Genomic DNA, 19,368 nt, shown 5'->3' with positions numbered 1-19,368 from the left:
CTTCAATCACACAACAGTACTCCCGCCTTCCTCAGATGACTGTCACTTTACATAGAACCTCTCACCCATTTCTTCTAGAAAAATAGAATGTTCTCATAAGAATATTAAATTTTTGCTTCTCCTTCTAGAGCATTGGCTATTAAATGCTACATACATTCCAGGTGGGATTTCTTTTTCTCTATCTATATGAACAATATCTTTTTTCCTAGTACTTTTGCAAAAACCTTTTGTTATAATAACATGATCAATCAAATACTGTTGCTGTAGATATCTTGGAGCAGTAAGAAGTTGGAACTTTTGCATTTCAACTTCTGAATGAAAATACCACTGCTTTCTTTTATCAAATCCCTCACTTTCACATTTGGAATGTCCTCAGAAGAGTAACATCCTAGTCTCAGATGAGTGGTGAATTTCCTGTTTCAGTTTTTCCCCCATTTTTCCCTAGAAAAAGGAAAATTGGAACTTCACCTAATTTTTTTTCCTCTAACTTATAATCTTCTGGTTCTGTCTTGAAATATTCAAACAGAATAATCAATCTTAGAACTGAGAAATTATATTGCTAAGGTCTATATGTGAAAATGTAATTGCTGATCTAGTCAAGAGGATATTTACCAATTACTTCCATGGAAATTGGCATAGATCTGAAAGGCCCACCTAAGGACTATTGCTGTTATTTGAGTTTGGAAATTTTCTAAATTTTTTTCCATCATTCCAGATGGTGGGAGAAACTCTGATTGCTTCAGGGCTGTCAAAAAATTAAAGTGGAAAATATGTGACCAATTCCTTGGTGTCAGCCTTTGCCCTGCACATTCTAGTTGCATTACTTGTGCTTGGGGTGGAAATATCTGGTAGTGGTGACTTTGATCTTGCAAGCTGGAGATTTTGCTCCTGATTGTGAGATTAACTTAGAAACTTTTTGCATAAAGGTCAACCTTCATCTGTCCTGCTAGCCTGGTTCTCACTGAGGTTCATGCAAACCCTTTCCTGAGTATGAGGAAGGAGATTTCCAATGTAAGTGTTCTTAGCCAGTAAGTTCCTTATTACACATTACAGGTCTGTAAGGAAAAACAACTTAGGGAGAGCTAGTTTGTAAGCAGAAAACTAACATTTCCCCTTCTGTCTTTTGAGATGAGAAAATAACTATGATTACTCAGCCAGGGCTGGCAGAAAGGGCACAATGCCTGAGGAAGTGAAAAGTGTTGAGGTCACAAGCAGTCAGACAGAGAGAAAGAAACTTGGAGCTTCTCCAAGCAGTTTCTAAACTGCTGTTTCTCCAAGATCAGACCTTCAGCTGTCACAGCCTAAGGACCCAGGATCTGGTGCCTGCCCGAGGTAAGCACAGCTCCTGAGTGAGGCCATCTGGTACTCTAAGGACAGTTTTCCTCTCAGATTCATACTGCCATCCTGAGGATGCGCAGTCCTCGCACATCGCCTGTAAGAAAAAGTTTTTAGAGGCAATGCTTTTTGTGGAAATCTCACTTTTAGAACATGATGAGAAACCTGCACCATGAAAGGGAGTGTGAGGTGAGCTGTACCCTGTTGTGCTCACATTGCTGAAGAGAAGAGAGGCAGACTTTGGCCGCACACCGATCAGCATCCCTTTCCTTTCTTAATACTGAAAATACGCAGTTGTGCCATGCACACAGGGGCATAACAAACACTTTTTCACTCAAATGTTGAAAGAAATGTCGTCCTTTTACCCAGGGAGGTTTCAAAGCTTGTATCAGAGAAATTCTGTCATGCTTCTTCTGTTTGTTTTCCCTTACAGATTGATTGTATGAATCCTGTAGCTACTCTGACAGAAGATTTGCAAAATAACAGTGAAGACATAAGGATAAGCACATCTCTGTGACAGAAAATATGCCTGACCTTTAGTGATGTCAGCTGCAAGCATTGCCTCATGGCTGATCACAGTAGCTGGACAGACTACAGGCAGTAGAAGTGGTCAGAGGTCTCCATTTCAGGCTGCTATTAGCAATACAACCTAGGACAAACCATGTGTAAAAATCCCTTGTATGTGTCATTTCCAGTTAATAATTCTTGGAAAATAAACTTGCTATTTCAAGTCCTCAAATTGAGAGCAAGGAAGCAGCGTCTCACCTCCACTTTAAGTAATGTATTCTGAATATAGAAATTGCCATATATTGGAGTGCCAAGCAAATTATTTATAGTCAAGAGATGCCTTTGCTGATAAGCTTTGAGGTAAAGCCTCGCAGTGCCCAGACTGGCACTGTTTCCTGGCTTAGGAGGCCTCATTCCTTCTGGCACCTCATCAAACTGCCCTCTGAAAAATTCAGCTCTGCTTCTCTCAAAAGCCAGACTGGCAGCCTCTCTCTATCAGTTCTGGGGGCTGGCAATGCTGGAACCTTGCTGCTCCAGTGACCTTCCCAAATGTCTGTTCTAAACTTATTGATAAACAAATCTGTATCCATTTATTCTTAGACCAACATCAGGTTTTAGCTCAAAAACTTCCTCATACAACACAGCATTTTGTAATCAGATATTTTTACAGAAAGTAATCAAGTGACTTCAAGCCTTTTCTTAACTGGGAGAAACAACTATACTCTTTTTGTCTTCTTTCAGAAGATCTGTGAGTCTGCCCAGAACCCTGGCTGTAGCATTGGGCAGTACAGGAGGTATTAGGAATTGTTTGAGACAGGTTTGCTTCAGGCTATACACTGAGGTTTCTGAGCCTCATGCTGTGTCTTTCAATTTTGTAACTGCCTTTTCCTCCATTGAATTTTTCTGTCTTTTCTCATATTTCAGTATCCAGGATACTCTGGGGTGTGTGAGTGACATGAAGAAACAGTTATATCTCCATTTTGAACAAACTGTTTTCTTTCAATGATGTCACAAATGAGTCATTTAGATCATTTAAGGAATCACCATTGAGGGTATTGGCAAATTCAATATAAATTTGTGAAAGCATGACTTAAAAAATTTGGTGGCAAGGTCCACTCTATGACCTAGCATATAGATGAAGCATACATGGAAAAATTGCATTATTGGATTAATTGGATTAGAATCCAAGGCATAATTGGATTAGAATCAGTTTAGAATGATTCACACATAGTCTGAAGATGCAAAATGATAAGGATGTAAAAGAGTAAGTGAGACCCCTCTGTTGAGCCATGAAGTTCAGTGAGGACCCCCTTGCTTTCTAAACTCCTGATGGAGCCTAGGTGCAGCTGAGCACAATCTTAGTCCCAGACCCTTGGTCAATGGTTTATGTATAAAAGATTTGGCAGTGCACAATCATTGACAAATTTAGTGTTTAGAAAGAGAAGCAACGGGGTTTACTACAGTTACAACAGTGACTTGATAATAGATTCAAGATGGCAGACTCATGCTATACTTTATAGAGGATATTTAAATGAATTCACAGATGTGTATATGGATGTGTAAAAGGTACCTGTTTAAGATTGACACCAAATGTGTTTGCATCTCTGTGGATGAAGGGTTGAGTCTCAAGGAGCTGGGTACCCACCCAGGCCCTGTTCTCAGTTTTCACTTACTGTTTTGAGTTCTCAAACCTGTGAATTGGGGAACTCCAAGAGACCCTGCACAAGACACTGGTGCAGCCACTGCAGCACAGGGGAGCTCAAAGGGCCTCACTTGGGACTGTTGTTCATAGGGTAGCAAGTTTCTTGGCTTCAGTCATCAGTCAGTCTCCATCCTGGCCTCAATCCAGACCAGTAATTTTCCTCAAAATTTCTGTAACAATAATATTATTCCACTTGGGCTGTGATTCAGGGAAGTTAAGTTCCAAGGTTTGCAGGGTTATCTCTTGTCCCCTTCCTTGGTTAGGCAACAGAATTTCCTGCTATGGACCAAGATAAGATGTTTTTGATAAGTTCAAGGGAAGATTCATCACCCGAGAGCAATTTATCAAGGACAAAGCCTAACAAGAATTCCTGAGATCTCAAAGCAATCTAGGAGATAGCAGGAATGCACCACCACATGTGCTAGAAGTCTCTTTTAAAATGGTGAATTTAAATGGGCTACTGATTAGCTGATCTGAAAGTATCAGAAATCTGAAAGACTGAAAAACTAAATTACACCGCTTCACATCTGGAAATTTATTTTGTATAAGTAATCTGGTATATTGCCTAATAACCTTATTCATATGAATAATCTGTGGTTTTATCCTTCGTACAGTGTGACTATGGAATAAAGAGAATGAAAATAAGGAAAAAACAAATAAAATAATTTATCACTGTAGTATTAATTCCCTGGTATTACAGGTCTTCTATTCCTCACTAAGGAAGATACCGTTTTGGAAAACAGTATCTTCTCTCCTACTCAAGCAATTGCAATAAAAACAATAACCCAGAGATACATTGACATCCAGATTTTAAAAATCCTGGCCATTATAGTATCACCTTTTCTTCTCCCAAGAATGGGGGACGAAGGAAGAATCTCCATTATTTTGAGTGGGAGGTGCTAGGTTCTGAGTTAAACACTGTGGTGTAAGTTGAGTTCTGTAAACTGAGAACTCTTTTTTTATGAGTGATTCCCTGGCCCTGCAAATACATCCACTAAATTATCCCAAAACTTTTGTGATCCAGGAAATGCTATAGTGCATGCCTCTGCTGGAAAGTTTGCCCACTGAGCTGGTCATTCATACTGCTGTAACAAAGGGGCCAAGAGGCAATAAGAAAATTTCCCCACAAACGAGGTGCACCTGGCAGGAAAGCTGCTCTTTTGATACTGTCCTGGAGTGAAGTTTCACTTGAACTTTTCTGTAACATAGCTAGCTCAAACTCAAATCCTCTGATTGCATTATTCAAAGTAGAGTTCATGTGTGTAGCAAGGGGAAAGGCTGATGGGGAGCACCACCACCACCAGCACAGGCAGTGCCTCAACCTGTCCAGTTGGCTCTCATGCTTCTCCATGGCACCAAGACAGTAAATAGCTCACACAAGTGTTGACTGGCTCCAGGGCTTTTGTTAATTTTGTGCCAGGTTTTTTGCCTTCCTAGGGAAGTTGGAACATAAAGTACCATTAAATGAGTGGAAACTTGAGAATAGGAATACAGGAGCTGAACTAAGAGTTTTCACATGAAATTTGCTCTGGGGAAACTCACTCTCTTTGGCTTATTTCCTGTTTTTTATATTATTTCAGGATGAACAACAGTTGCTTGGGCTTTGTCAGATATTGACAGGGTTTTGTTGCTATACTAACTTCTACCTTCTGTATTTTCTTGTTCCATAGATAGGTTTTCCACTATGTTATTTAGTCCTATTGTATTAGATCATTAAAGCAAGAATTATAATTTTTTTTTTTAGTTTTATAAAGCACAACAATATTCTGGTTTGACCAGCCATCCAAGAAACAAGTGATAACACCAGGCAAAAATTTAGATTGGAAACGGAAGTGGTAAATATCAATGATATTTAATTAATTATGTTCACATTCTTGATTCTATCCTACAGCTCAGATCCTTTTCTACAGCTATGTGCTTAGGCAAACTCAAGACATGTTCAGTAATATGGAATGAGCCACTGTAGTGATCCTGAACAGAAGATTCTTGTTCAGAGCTAATGATCCACAAAACAACTATCTTGAACAGATCCTGGACAGTGCTATGTTTCACTGTGCAGAATGGATGCCTTGGCCTTCAGTCCTTAAGCGGTTTGGCTTTTGCACTTTGACTTTTTCTGCCCAGAGCTCTGCAACTATTACATCCTTGCTGATTTTGGCAGCCTTTAGTGAAGGTACAGCCCAAGTCATGAGATACTCCTGCAAAGCTGAATTACTGAATAACAAATCATGTCCCCTTGAACTTTTCCATAAATTAGCCACCGCAAATTGACTCTCCCCTTCATCCTTTTCTTCCTCAGAATGATGAAAGATAGAGTCCATGTCCAGGTCTACAGTGCTAAATGATCTAAAAAAAAATTAGTTAGGCATGGGAAACATAATTTGAGTTCTATTGAAAGCCAAATTCTAATCATAAGCACTGAGAAGTTAACTCAATCATGTGATATGGTTAGTGAGTAGAAAATCCTATTTTCACTGTTTGCCCTTTCCCCTTTGAAGCTGTCCTGGTTCCATGCTGGCCATATTGCTTCTTGTTTGGCTGAGAGTTTTGAACTTAGAATACAGCAAAGATTCTTGAGTTCCCAATGTTTAAATCATCTTAGGTCAAGAAAAAACCTGAAGAAAAAAACCACATAAACTTTAAGTGTATTTGCAAAACAAGTTATACAAATGGAAATTAACCTGAGAGCACAAATTCATGTCTGGGGATTCCAGCTGATAAAATATACCTTCACTGGGCTCTAAATGTCACTGAAGTCTTTGTTTCAATTAATTATAAATTATTCTGATTTCCATGAAACTTGGTAATTATGTATTGCTATTGGTCACATGACTTATGAGATAATTTTCAGTTTCATGACTGCTCACTTTGCAAATCTCTTCTTCTCAAGATCAGTCAGCCTCCAACATGCAGCATGTCATGCAGGAATGGCCCATTGCAGACACAATCCCTTTATGGAGTTTCAAGCAATTACAGGTTTTTCTTGCAAGGAGCAGCTCTATTATCATTAATTCTAGAGCCAAAACTGTAATGAAGTTCACTTGAAAGCATCTTTCTACACTTCTAAAGGCAGGAGTTGCAATTGCTACTTCCAAGTGGGATAAACAGCAATTCCAGTTGGATGAAACTGTCTGAGTTTATGCTGTGGCCCAGGGATTTCTGCATCTGTGGGGCTGTGCCATACATACCGACCCAAAAGGGATAATGTAACAGTTTGGGTTGTCCCTGCCTTTGGCATAGGCAAACCCATCTGTTGGATGCTTTTCTGAAGACCCTAGGTGCACATGGTGGATAATGCAGGAGTATGAGGAAGTCCAGTGTGTACCTCAAGGGGGTTTCATTCTGGGTGAGAATAGCCAATGAATTAAATGGTATGATGTCGCAGACATCTTTTTATGAAAATCCTTTCTTAGGATATTTTCTTCCTGAGAAGCTGAGAGGCTCCAGGAACAAAATGTAAACAATGGTTATCTGCTGCTGTAGAATGCATCAGGTGGATCTGTGATTGGCCCATCTTGGATGTTTACAACTAATGGCCAACCACAGCCCAGTTAGCTTGGACCCTCTGTCCGAGACACAAACCTTTGTCATTCTTTCCTTTCTATTCTTAGCTTAGCTAGCCTTCTGAGATGAAACTTTTCCTTCTATTCTTTTTCATATAGTTATAATGCAATATATATATATGTCATAAAATAATAAATCAAGCCTTCTGAAATGTGGAGTCAGATCTACATCTCTTCCCTCATCCTGAAAACCCCTGTGAACACTGTCACAGTACGATGTTATTTGCTATATGCATATATGCAGATAAATAAATAAATAAATAAATACATGCTGTATATTATAATTTCTATGACTGCTGTCCACCCTTCACACCCTTCATCACATTGGGTGCCTCACAGTATCCATCTCCACAACTCTAGACTTTCAATCGCCATGTTAGTGAGGAATGGACTTCAGTGGAACTCCATGAGCACAGTGGTGATGGAATCAGAGATGTCTACAACATGCACCAGCTGGGCACTACACACCATCTTTCCTGCCTGTATGTTGTGATGGTCCAGGGTCACAGCCTAAATGAATTCAACAGACTCTTACAGGGACACTCCATAGACTTAAGGAATGACAGCAGTGGGTACATCAGTCAAAAGATAGGAAAGGTGATGGGCAGCATAGGACCTGGCATGATAAAAATGGGATAAGACATGGATCTTCACCTGTTTTTTGCTGGGATGGAGTTAATTTTTGTCTTAATAGATGGTACAGTGTGTTTTGGATTCAGTAGGAGAATAATGTTGGTAACACAGTGATATTTCAGCTTTTGCTAAGTAGTTCTTGCCCTAAATCAAAGACTTTTCAGTTTCCCATGCTTGGCCACATGATCAGGTGCACAAGAAACTGGGAGGGGACACAGCCAGAACAGCTGGTGCTAACAGGACAAAGGGATTTTCCATCACAAGAGTGTCCTGTCAGTGTATAAACTGAGGGGAGCTGAGCAGGTGTCACCAGTCACTGCTCAGGGACATGCTGGGCACCAACCAGCAGGTGGTGTGCAATTGCATTGGGCATCACTTATTTTTCTTCAGTTGTATTCTTTTTTCTCTCTCCTATTTATTACTGTTGTTGCTTTTGTTGTTTTCATTGTTGTTGTTGTTGATACTATTATTGTTGTTATCTTTACTTTGTTTAAATTATCAAACTGTTCTTATCTCAAGTCTTGCCTCTTTTTTCCAATTCTTATTATTATCCCACCATGGGAATTGGAAAAAAACCTCCTTGGTACTGAGTTGCCTGCTAGGGTTAACCCACTACAACTGTTTGACACAGTTTGCACCTGCTCAGCTGAAGTTATCTCATCACAGGAAGATCCCATGCTTGCTTCAGATGTGCTGTTGGTTCATCAGTGAACCAGTGAACTACTGTAGGCAGACAGAGCCAGAAGCTTGCAGAAAACGCACTTGGAAAATGGGTTCCTTTGATTGTAACAAAGGCAAAATGTAACAAAGGCAAAATGAAGCAGAACATTCAGAGTATTCTGAAATATTGTAAGCAGATAAATTATATGCATATTCATCCCTCCAGAATTAGTAAGAAAATTTGCAGTATAAACTCTTGACTTCTAGAAATATTCATAGAAAAAAACCCAGGAAATAAGAATATCCAGGGGGAAAAAAGGGCAAATAATCCAGGAATCTAACAATTAGTACTAGTAATCCATAAAAATGTATTTAAAAGCATACACTCAGTCATTATTGGAGTATAAACATCTATCTCTAGAATATGCCATCCTATTTAAAAAAAAGATAAAACCATCAATCAAAACCATTCAGAGAACTTCAAATGCGAAATGAGGTTCCTTTCAGGCAGTGTGAAGGATAAATTCCTCGCCACTGCTATCTGGGTGACAGGATATATGGCATGAGCAGTTGCATGGAATTCCTTAAAATTTTTTTCAAACTTAACACAAAAAAAAGTCAATCTAATAACTTCTTCGGATCTCATCTCCGTGCCCAGTTCTGCAAAATGTATAATCATTGTATAAATCCAACCCTATACTAAGACTCAACTTTAATCTATGCAAAAGTCACCCTAGGAAAGACAGACCAAAAGCTGTGCTGAAGCTGTTCTGAGCAGAAGAAGGTGCTGAGTCAATGGTGGTGATTCTATTTTCACCCTTTGTTTCTCCGGCCTCTTACTGCCCTAACGATGCCATGCGTGGTTCATAGCCTCTGAGGTTCAGAGGACACCTCTTTTTGAAAACATTCTGTGCCCAAGGCTTTCAGATGCTGTTGCTAGAGGATGTGTGAAAATGCTATTCATGCAAATAACTAGCTTTGTGCTTCCTGAAGCTTTCTCTCACAGCTGGCCTCTGGGGGGAGCAGAGGGGCATGAATATGATAATAGTTGATAGAAGTATTGAGACAACTATATAAACAGGACTAATTTTACCTGGAAGATGAATTCTTTCACAGCTTTAAAGCATTTCAGAGAACATTACCATTTGTCCTCCAGTGGCTTTGGGAATATTTTATTCTCCATTTCCTAATGTTATCCTGGATCTCATCCAGATGAAGAAATATCTTTCCATGGGCACATGCACTTGCACCTATACTGCTTGGTTTACAGCCAATTAGACTGGCTGCATGATATGACATAGGAAAAACGACAAAAATTACATAATCTAAGTAAGATAACATGCAGAAATACAGCATCAACATTGTTTTTCATTGAAGAGACATAGCACACCAGACTCCATTATTGTCAAGAAATGAAAAATACCTGTGAGCTTTCTCCAGTCTATCCAATGTGTTGCATTGCATTTTGTGCCACTAAAACAACGACAACAAACAAGCATGCTTGTCAGGCACTTGTTAATGCTTGTTGAAATCACTGCTGTATGCCTCATTCCATGTTAGAAAAGTATGGATAACTCACTAAAATTTTCCAACAATAGCACTGAACTGGGAGAAAGAATGTGGTAAATTGCAAACCTGAGATTCTGGATTATGACTGAGTGCAATCATAGATGTAGCAAACCCCTGGATCTGTTCATCATTACCTGGCGAAGTAATTTCTATGTTTTCTCAAGACGTTAGGTTTCTAATTGCAGGGTATCTGAATGCTGTACAAAGGTAACAAATTTTATCATTCTTTGCAGAGCTGTGAGGGGTGGCAGCTGTGTATCACTTTTTAGAGCAGTGACCTTAAGATCCATTGCATCTGATGACACACTATTCCTCATTCTTTGCTCTTCTTGAGTTAAAAACCCCAAAGAGATACAGATTTCTGGTTAAATTTAGTGCTGAGATACTTTCCCATTTGTTTTCATTAAAAGTTCCCTGATCCTTTTCTCACATACTCTGAGAAAGCGAACTCAGTGGAAATGTTGGTGAGCCCACACTGATCACTAATAAGCTGAGGCTGACCTCCGCACTTCAGGGAGATGAATTTTATCTTGTGTTTATTCAATTATGACTCAGATCCTTAGAAAAAAAAAATAGGGTCTTCTACATAAATAAATGAAGGCAGTAAAACTTTTAAGTTTCCTAAGTCCTTGGATGAAGTTTTTTTTATGCCACTTGTATCAGGATTCCCACTGAAATCTGAAACTCAAGCCTTAGAAATACAAGGTCAGTATTCAAACAAGAAAAAAAAAAGGAGATAATTATTACGTACAATTGAAGGAAAACGATCTTGAATGGGTAAAGGTGATATCTGGCCTTGTAACAGATCCAGTTTTCACTGCTTATGTAGACCTGCCAGCGTGATCCAAAACACTCCTGTAAGATCATCAGATGGAAGACTTCTACCTAGTTGGGATTAATTTAACCTGACTGAAGAAAACCAAAGTTTATGAGAACTTCTGTCAGAGCTCTGGTTCTTACTGGTATCAGTGTCCTGGTTTCCGTGTGACTAAAGCAGCCCTAATTACAAACCATACTAGTCAGGTAACTCTGAACTGCCACCAACCCCATCACCCCCATTACCTGGGATGCTTACACGGTCTAGCTCAGTCCAGAACATGGTATCAGGTATGGGTCCTGAACGGCTTTGACAAAACTGACAGCTCAGCAAACAGGCGAGAAGGCCATGTGACAAGAACTTGGCAGGAAAACACACCCTGGAAAGGCAGGCACGCCCTGTGCTGTGAGGAGCAGCGATGCAGTTAACAGAGGCTGCCCCCTCTTGATGGCAGCACGAAAGCGCTTTGCTGTCAAGGGTGGTTTCACTGCAAAATGACAACAAATTGGGAACGGCGTCCCCTGCACTGACAGCGTGATTTCCCTCTGGAAGGGATAATTTTGCATGGGTTGTTTACTCCTGGTAAAACAGTTAAGTGATATCCATGCCACTTGCAGATTGGCCTAGATGAAGTGGTCTTTCCCTATACAAGCATGTAGTAATTAGGCAGATCCACATACCCTTTCTCCCTCGCCACAGGGCCTGAAAGTATTAGATGGCTAGAAGCCCTTTTTACCTTCTTCTGCTATCTCTTCAGCTGCCTCTGCAGTTCCAGCAGTGCAATGGGGTTTGATGAAATTACAGTAATGTAAACTTGACAAGGTGTTCCTATGTTTATTGGGATGCAGAAGATTTTATGAGTTTTCCAGAGTTGTGAGGCATTTAATAGGGCAGGCATCACTCCCAGGAGAAGGTATTTTTAGTTCTGCAGAATAATGCAGTACCTCCACTAGTCTGATTTATACCATACTTAAGCCATCTGAGCTGTCATGCTTTTCTCTTGCACTATTGTTAACTGCATGAAAGATCACATTGCATTTGTCCAAGGTATAGCACCACATGCACTTCTCCTTGGCATCTATCTCTGGCTTATTTTTTTTACATCTGTTGGTCGTCATTCAGAATCTTTTAGTATTTAAATGCATGTTGCCATCAGAAGCTAATCACCATAACTTGCCTGGAGTGCCATTCTAAAGATGGAAATTATTGGATGGGATATCCTTCCAAACAGATTATTTGCCACATTGCTATGAGGAAAATCTCACAAGGAAAAACTCTTCTTTGACTATCCTGCATGACTTTCCCTTTAGTGCAAATTTTAGCTGTCATTTTCAAACTTTTTTGCACCTTTTCCTGTAATATTCCATCTTTGACATCTTCCTTCAAGCACCAAATCTTGTGAAGCTCTCACAACATCTGAACTTCTCTGTTACATCTTTGAAGTATCTGCTTTTAAAAAGCTATTCTTAATGAAACCTTTATTTTCCACACCTTCTGTATATACGACTGTAACTATTCTTTGTCATACTGTAGTTTTCTAGGTGGATTCTAGAGTCTGGGTTTTTAAGCTAATATTATGCTAGAACCTTCCTGGATTCACAAAAGTCTCTGCCAAACAGGGAGACCTTGTAACAATCCTTCCTTAAACCCCTTCTCCTACCTAGCACTTTCATATGTGTATTTTTTATTCAGACTACCTCCCAATTTTAAAAACTTATGATTAGAGTTTTTTCTGAATGATTCATCTATTTTGATAGAAAATCTTAAGGTGGATACATTTTTATTATTGCAAATAACATTTTCACTGATTTTTTCCCCCCATGATGCTTACAATAATTTAAACTGGAAAAAATATTCTAGCAGAAAATGAACTGCAAGTAACAGATTTTTGATGAAAGAGGAAAGGATCTATGGCTTCATGAAAATTTCTTCATGAAAACAGTGTAAAAATGAAGACAGTTGCTTTCCCATAAAGAAAGGCAACTTTCACCATCTCAGCTAAATCCCAGTCTTCAGTTTGGAACATATTCTCCATTTTATGTTTTTAAAATCAATTCACAGCATCATCAAGCTTCCCTAATGAAATGACATGCCCTCCAATATTTGAGACAGTCACATGACCAAATTCCACTTAAATTAATCACAGCTCAAAGCCAATCAAATACAGCATTTTTATTTTGTTTCTTCATTGATTACACTGTGAGAGTCAGGAGCTATGCCTGCATACTCGACAATTTGCTCAAAACCACAAAATTTCAAAAAGATTTTTCCAACTTCAGGTATTGTTGAAATTGAAACAACTGTTCTAAGTATTTCTGCTATGCTTGAAGTTATCTGGAATGCTACTGTAGAGTTTCCAGAAGATTTTCTGTCTGAAATTGATTTACTTTATGTAATAATAAAGATCTAATTGTAATTACAATATTGTGACCCATTCTAATTCTGCAAAGGATCTTTAGAAGAACCTGCCCCCATTGCAATGGGTAGCATTAGGTTACAAGGACCACAGGGTAAAATGCCCAACAAAGCAGCTCCAGGAGTGGGAAATATTTCTTCCTGGCAAAGCAGGTGCTGTCACTATTTCCTTCTCAGCAAAACTGGAACTGTGAGGTGGGTGATGGAGTCAGCATTGGCACTGGAACTTCAGAGGTTCCTTTTGGGATCCAGGCCCTGATCCTTCAGCACATCTAGGGCTGGATTCCAGGTGAATCACAGCTTTGGAAGACCCAGCTAGCTCTGTAGTATCCCAAAGCAGCCAGGCAGTGGCCCAGGCCAAAGAGGGATGCTTGTTGGGCTCTCAGTGTGTTCCTGTGAAAATACTGCCTTCACGGGCCTCGTGACAGTGGAGAGTGGCCAGCAGTGCCAATTGTCAGCTGTGGGGAGCCGTGGAAGGAGGTTTCAATGCCTCTTCCTTTGCTATGGGGAAAGGGAAAGTTTAGTGCGAGGGTCAGCCTGGAATGGCAGAGGACAGGGCTTTCCCTAACATTGCAGGGGTGAAATGGAGGGAGATGGGATTCTGATTGCAGCTGGGTGACACTGGACTCACAGATGTGCATGGTGAGTGGGTCTGGTTGGGATGGATTCAACTGCCCTGCTAGCAACCATTATAGAGCTGTTCTCTGTACTTACAGCTACAATGGTGTTGATAGCACACCAGTGTTTTGGTCATGCTGAACAGGGCTCACACAGCATCAAGACTGTTTATTCATACTCCATCCAATGGCCAGTAGGCTGGAGGTAGGCAAGAGTTTGGGAGCACACATAGTCAGGACAAAACAAAGAGGGTATTTCATAACCAAAGGGGATATTTTATACCATGTGTTGTTGTACTTGGCAGAGAAAAAGAAGTTAAGGATCGTGGGAGGGATTTGTTATTAAGGCGTTTGTCTTCCAAAGTAATCACTACACATACTGAGGCCCTGCTTCCCAGGACACCACCTGAAGATGAAAACGAGAGAATAAATATTTTTGTTTTCTTTGCTTCCACACACAGCCTTTGGTTTTCTTCACTTAACTGCCTTTATCTCGACCCATGAGTTTTTTCATCTTATTTTCTCCCTTGTCCTGTTGAGTAACAGAACTGCTGTGGCCACTTGGCATCCAGCCAAGGTCAACCCCCCACATCCTTTTTGGCACCCAGCATGTGGATTGAGCCAATGGGAGTTCTGAATTGAGCATGCCATAGCTATAGCAGTCATTAATCAGCAGGTTTCTGTTTCTTTGAAGCTGGCTGGCTGCACTGAATACCTCTTCATTCTGTTGAGCTCTGGAGCATGTTAATGCAAACGTGCACTTAACTATGCTGGGGAAGTTATCTTGCAGACAGAATGAGAGAATACACCTCTTTTTTTGCTGAGACTTATGTTGGTGGTTTTACTTCATAGACTTCCACAGTTTTTGTTCACCCTTATGTGAGTTGTTTAATACTACTAACTGATATTTTTGGGTTTGTGGCAAAAACACCCTATTCTGGGCAGTCCTGGAGGCCTCATGTATCCTTGCTATAGACTACCTGAGGACAGTGAACTTCAAGGGCCCAAAAGGGCACCAATGAGCTTTCAGTGTAGCCATCATTAATATGGAGAAGGTTAAACAGCTGACTAGCTTGTCTGGCCTCTCAGAACATTTCTCTGTTGTGGCCTTACTGTGGGTGGATGAATGGCAGGCTGATTGCTACCATGACAGTGCACCAGCAGTGATACTGCAGTAACTGAGATTCCCTGGCTCCCACCTGCAGGCTGATTCACCCACTGGAAACGCAAAGAATGATCAGTTTATTTTAAACATCTCATATGGCCCATGCATAAGTCTGGTGGAAATTAAGAGGGACTATTGTGTTCTCAATGAAGATGTCACGTTGCTGCTGAGTGCTGCTATACTTGATTTGCTGGAGTCCTATGCCAGCTGGAGTCAAGGACAGAGAAGTGGTATGCTACAACAGATATTATCAATGTTTTTTTCTCAATTCCTTTGGCAGCAGAAGCATGTGACAGGGTGCCAGTACACCTAGAATGAACTGCACCAGGCTGGAAGCACAGTCCTACCATTTGTCATGGACCGATCAGAGATGACAGTCACCAGAATGATCCCCCTGAACATTTACCATACATCAACGACATCAACAGGTGGGATAAAAAAGCCTGCTGGGTGGGCAGCAGGGTTTATAGGAGTGGGAGTCTATAATTTGATTTCTAAGGAATTACGTAGTAGAGTCTTTAGACTCTATGGTGAAGAGGTGAAGTCTGGGTTCTTTTGGTGTTGAGAGAACAATTGGGACTAGCAGTTAGAGCAAAGCAGGGCTAGTGAGCAGCAGGGCACCTGGGCTCCCTGGAAAACAGCAGGATCTAACCCTCCTTTCCCCAGCCTCCTCTTACAAGACACATCTTCTGCCAATTGTACCTGCGCTGAGATTTGATGGGTGTGTCTGCTTCCTTGGTGTTGCAGGTGGTTCTGCAGCGATATCCATTCCTTAGATGAACCTGGAGCCTCAAACGGCCCTGCTGAAGTCTGCCTCACGAGGGAGCTGTGTTCCCGGGAAAAGAGAGCGTGAGTTGATTTCCCCCGTACATCAGTCTTTGAAACCCAGAATGGGATCGAAGGAAATCTCTCTTCCCTCTTGCCGCACTCCCTATCGAAGGAGTGCATCTCTACACAGCCACAGTTGTGTCCCATTGAGACAGAGCAGCAGGGAACAGGAGGATTTAAGGCTGTGAGGAACAGGATAGGGGGATGTGAGCCTCAGAAAATAGGATCACTACCCGCCTGTGGGAGGGATCCACTTCTGGAAGAGTTTCTTTATGCTCTGTCTCTATATTGAAGAGGGCCCCACCTCAGGCCGAGCTGGGTGTGTTCAGTCCTCACAAGGCTGGAGGACCTTCCCTGTAATCCATTAGTGCCTTGGCCATCAAGACTTGGAGAGTGTTGGCAGACTGGGGCAGAGAGAAAACATAGCCCTATCCCTTCTGCCCCTTCAGAGTCCTGGGGATTGCACTGTCTGACTGGCTGCATCAAGACCAAATATGCTGGGAGTGGCCACAAAATTTCATTTTGTATCATAATTTTTTTTAATTTTCCAAGACTGAAACCAAAATGTTTGACAGAATTCAGAAAATAAAAGGTTTTCAGACAGAAAAGATTTCAGCTTTTCAAGTAGGTAGGCAAAAGGAGGAGGAATGGGAGATTAAGATAAAGAAAGGAAAGAAGAAATGCATACAGAGAGACAAACATAAAAAGCTAAATGGAAACAAGCAGGCCAAACACATTTTCCATTTTCATTGTTACTTTTGTTCAAATAACCAAAATTCTAGGATTCAGTAAAAAGAAAATTTAATATGTAGAAAAATCTTTATATGATGAACTTTAAGTTAGGATTTAGCATAAATTAAAAAAAGATTAAGAAATCTTAATAGTCCCCACTATAATTGATCTGGATTTGGTTAGCATGCCATTTCTTTGAAAGCAGGAAAATTTTGTTTTGCTCATGAACCAGCCTGCTTCTGCAGACACTGGGCGGCCACAACTGTAAATGGAAGATGTAAAAACTGAAGGAAGGGTGTACATGCAAGCACTCAGCAGCTCAATGTGTAAAAAACAGAACAATTCAGCAGCTTTGGCCATCCCAGAATATTATCTCTTGCTGTCAAGCTCCATTTTAACATGACCTCTACAGAAACAAAACCTACAGCTGGAGCAAGATGCAGTGCCATTTTTTGTTTGTCTCCCTGTTTGTTTTTCCGGCATGATTCTGAACCAGCAAGTCAGTCTCAGTCCAGTAGTAACACAGCAGGTGCACAGGAATGTAGAAAGCCTGAAGCTAAGCCTGAAACCAAGGTGATGTGTCAGGATTAGGGTCAGAATCAATGAAATACAAGACAATGTATTACAGAAGCAAAGATAATACAGAGGTAGGGGTCAGTAGCAAAATCTGAGCTTAAATGAAGCTTCCAAGTGCAAAAGGAGCATGGTCTCACCTTTAGTTTTCTTCACAAGGGCTCCTATTAGTGACAGAGCAGACACTGGACTCTGCAACTCAAACTCTTTCATTCAGCCAATTCTCAGCACCCTGAAATCAGAATTATTCAGGCAGTCACATGGTGACAGCACAAAAGACAAGTAAGGGAAGGGACAGTTTAATTTGTTTAACAGAGGTGAAGAACAGCCTTAACAGCAGTAAAACTGGTGCAGCTAATGGCTGGAGGATGTCTGGGCTGTAGTAATCATGAAACAATAGAATTAAGGAATGTGGTTAGAACTACCAGCTTGGACTTCTGTCAGGAAGCCTTTGGCCTAGTTGACAGAGTCCCTTGGAAGGTGCTTCAAAGAAGGTATTGAGGTGCTGGGGTGAGTCCAGAGAAGGACAGTGAAGCTGGATAAAAATCTTGGATATCTGTGGATAAGTCCTAGTAGGAGAGGCTGAGGGACCTAGGGTTGTTTAGTCTGGAGAAAAGGAGGCTCAGGGGTGACCTTACTGCTCTAAAAATCCCAGAGAAAGTTGTAGCTAGTTGGGGGTTGGCCCCTTCTCCTCGGAAATTAGTTACAGGATGAGAGGACAGCCTCAAGCTGTGCCAGGGCAGGTTCAGACTGGATATTAGAAGGAATTTCTTGATGGAAAGGGTTGTTAAAGGGCAGCCTTTCTTGATGGAAAGGCTGCCCAGGGAGGCAGTGAAGCCACCACCCTTTCAGGTGTTCATGAAAGGACTGGACACAGGACATGGTGCAATGGTCTAGTTGACGAGGTGGTGATCAGTCAAAGACTGGTCTCAATGGTCCAGAGATCTTTCCCAGCCTAAAGGACTCTGTGATTCTTGAGGGACAAAGGAATCTAGGCAGGCTAGCAATTTTTGAAGAAAAAACTCCTAGAGGTGCAGAAGTACCGTCCCTGAATGCCAAAAGATGTGGTGGAGGTGGGAGTGGGGCAGGGTGAGGGGGAAGAAAACCAGTCTGGGCAAGAGTTTTGGCTGTAATTAGTAAAGAAAAGAGTTTATGACCTTTGGAAAAAGTGGGTCTCCACTCAGAAAGACTACCAAGTTCCAAATTTGCATGGAGAGAAAGTTTAAAGGGCCAAAGCTCAACTAGAACTTAATTTGGCTACTACAGTAAAAGACAAAATGTTTCTATCAATACATCTGGTGATCTGGAAGACATAGATGGGAAACAGAATGATGGCCTAATAATCCAAGGGGAAAAAATTAACAATCAAATATGGCTTAGACACACACAAGTCTATGAGGCCAAATGGGTTCCTCCCAAGGGTACTGAGGGAGCTGGTGGAAGAGCTCATTGAGTAATTTTTAGTCATTTAGCAGCAGTCCTGGCTAACCAGGAAGGTCCCAGGAAACTGGAAGTTGGCCAATGTGATGCCCTTCTACAAGGGCTGGAAGGAGGATCTGTATGGAGCTGGGGAACTATAGACCTGTCAGCCTGGGGAAGGTCATGGAACAGATCACACTGAGTGCCATCACACAGCACATACCAGAAAACCAGGGATCAGGCCCAGCCAGCAAGTATCTAGGGAAGGCAGGTGCTACTTGACCAACCTGACCTGTGAACACGGTGACCCACTTCATAGATGAGGGAAAGGCTTTGGATGTTGTCTATCTTGACTCGATCAAAGCCTTTGACATTTTCTCCCACAGCATTCTCTCAGAGAAACTGGCTGTTCATGACTTGGATGGGTGCACTGTTTATTGGGTAACCAAGTGTCTGGATGGCCACGTCCACAGAGTGGTGGTGAATGGAGCTACATCCATCCAATCACAAGTGTTTTCTCCAGGGGTCAGTACTGGAGCCAGTTTGGGTTTGGATGAGGGAACTGAGCATACCATCAGTCATTTTTCCAGGCTGTGTGGGAGTGTCGACCTGCTGGAGGGCAGGAAGGCTCTGCAGAGGGATCTGGACAGGCTGGATTGATGGGCTGAGGCCAATGGTGTCAGATTCAATAAGGCCAAGTCTCAGGTCCTGCCCTGGGGTCACAACAACTTCACTCAGCACTGCAGATGGGGAGCAGTGTCTGGAAAGTTGCCCAGCAAAGGACCTGGGGGTGATACGGCCAACATCTGGCTGAACACAAAGAAGCAGTGTGC

General features: G+C 41.4%; 1 long non-coding RNA gene across 1 annotated transcript; it reads right to left on the bottom strand.

Annotated features, from left to right (window-relative positions):
• Positions 1 to 13,109: 13,109 nt before the first annotated feature.
• LOC139589476 (uncharacterized) lies at positions 13,110 to 18,313 on the bottom strand. Its single transcript, XR_011679024.1, has 3 exons — positions 17,257 to 18,313; positions 15,686 to 15,809; positions 13,110 to 14,224 (listed from the first exon to the last, which is right to left on the bottom strand). It is a non-coding gene; the product is annotated as an uncharacterized lncRNA (long non-coding RNA).
• Between the last annotated feature and the right edge of the window lie 1,055 nt (positions 18,314 to 19,368).

The sequence above is a fragment of the Agelaius tricolor genome, unplaced genomic scaffold, assembly GCF_023055355.1.
Source record: "Agelaius tricolor isolate 1412-34295 unplaced genomic scaffold, bAgeTri1.0.p SCAF_4, whole genome shotgun sequence".
Taxonomy (NCBI): Eukaryota; Metazoa; Chordata; class Aves; order Passeriformes; family Icteridae; genus Agelaius; species Agelaius tricolor.
Note: the sequence above shows the minus strand (reverse complement) of the source record. Positions and strands in the feature narration are given on the sequence as shown.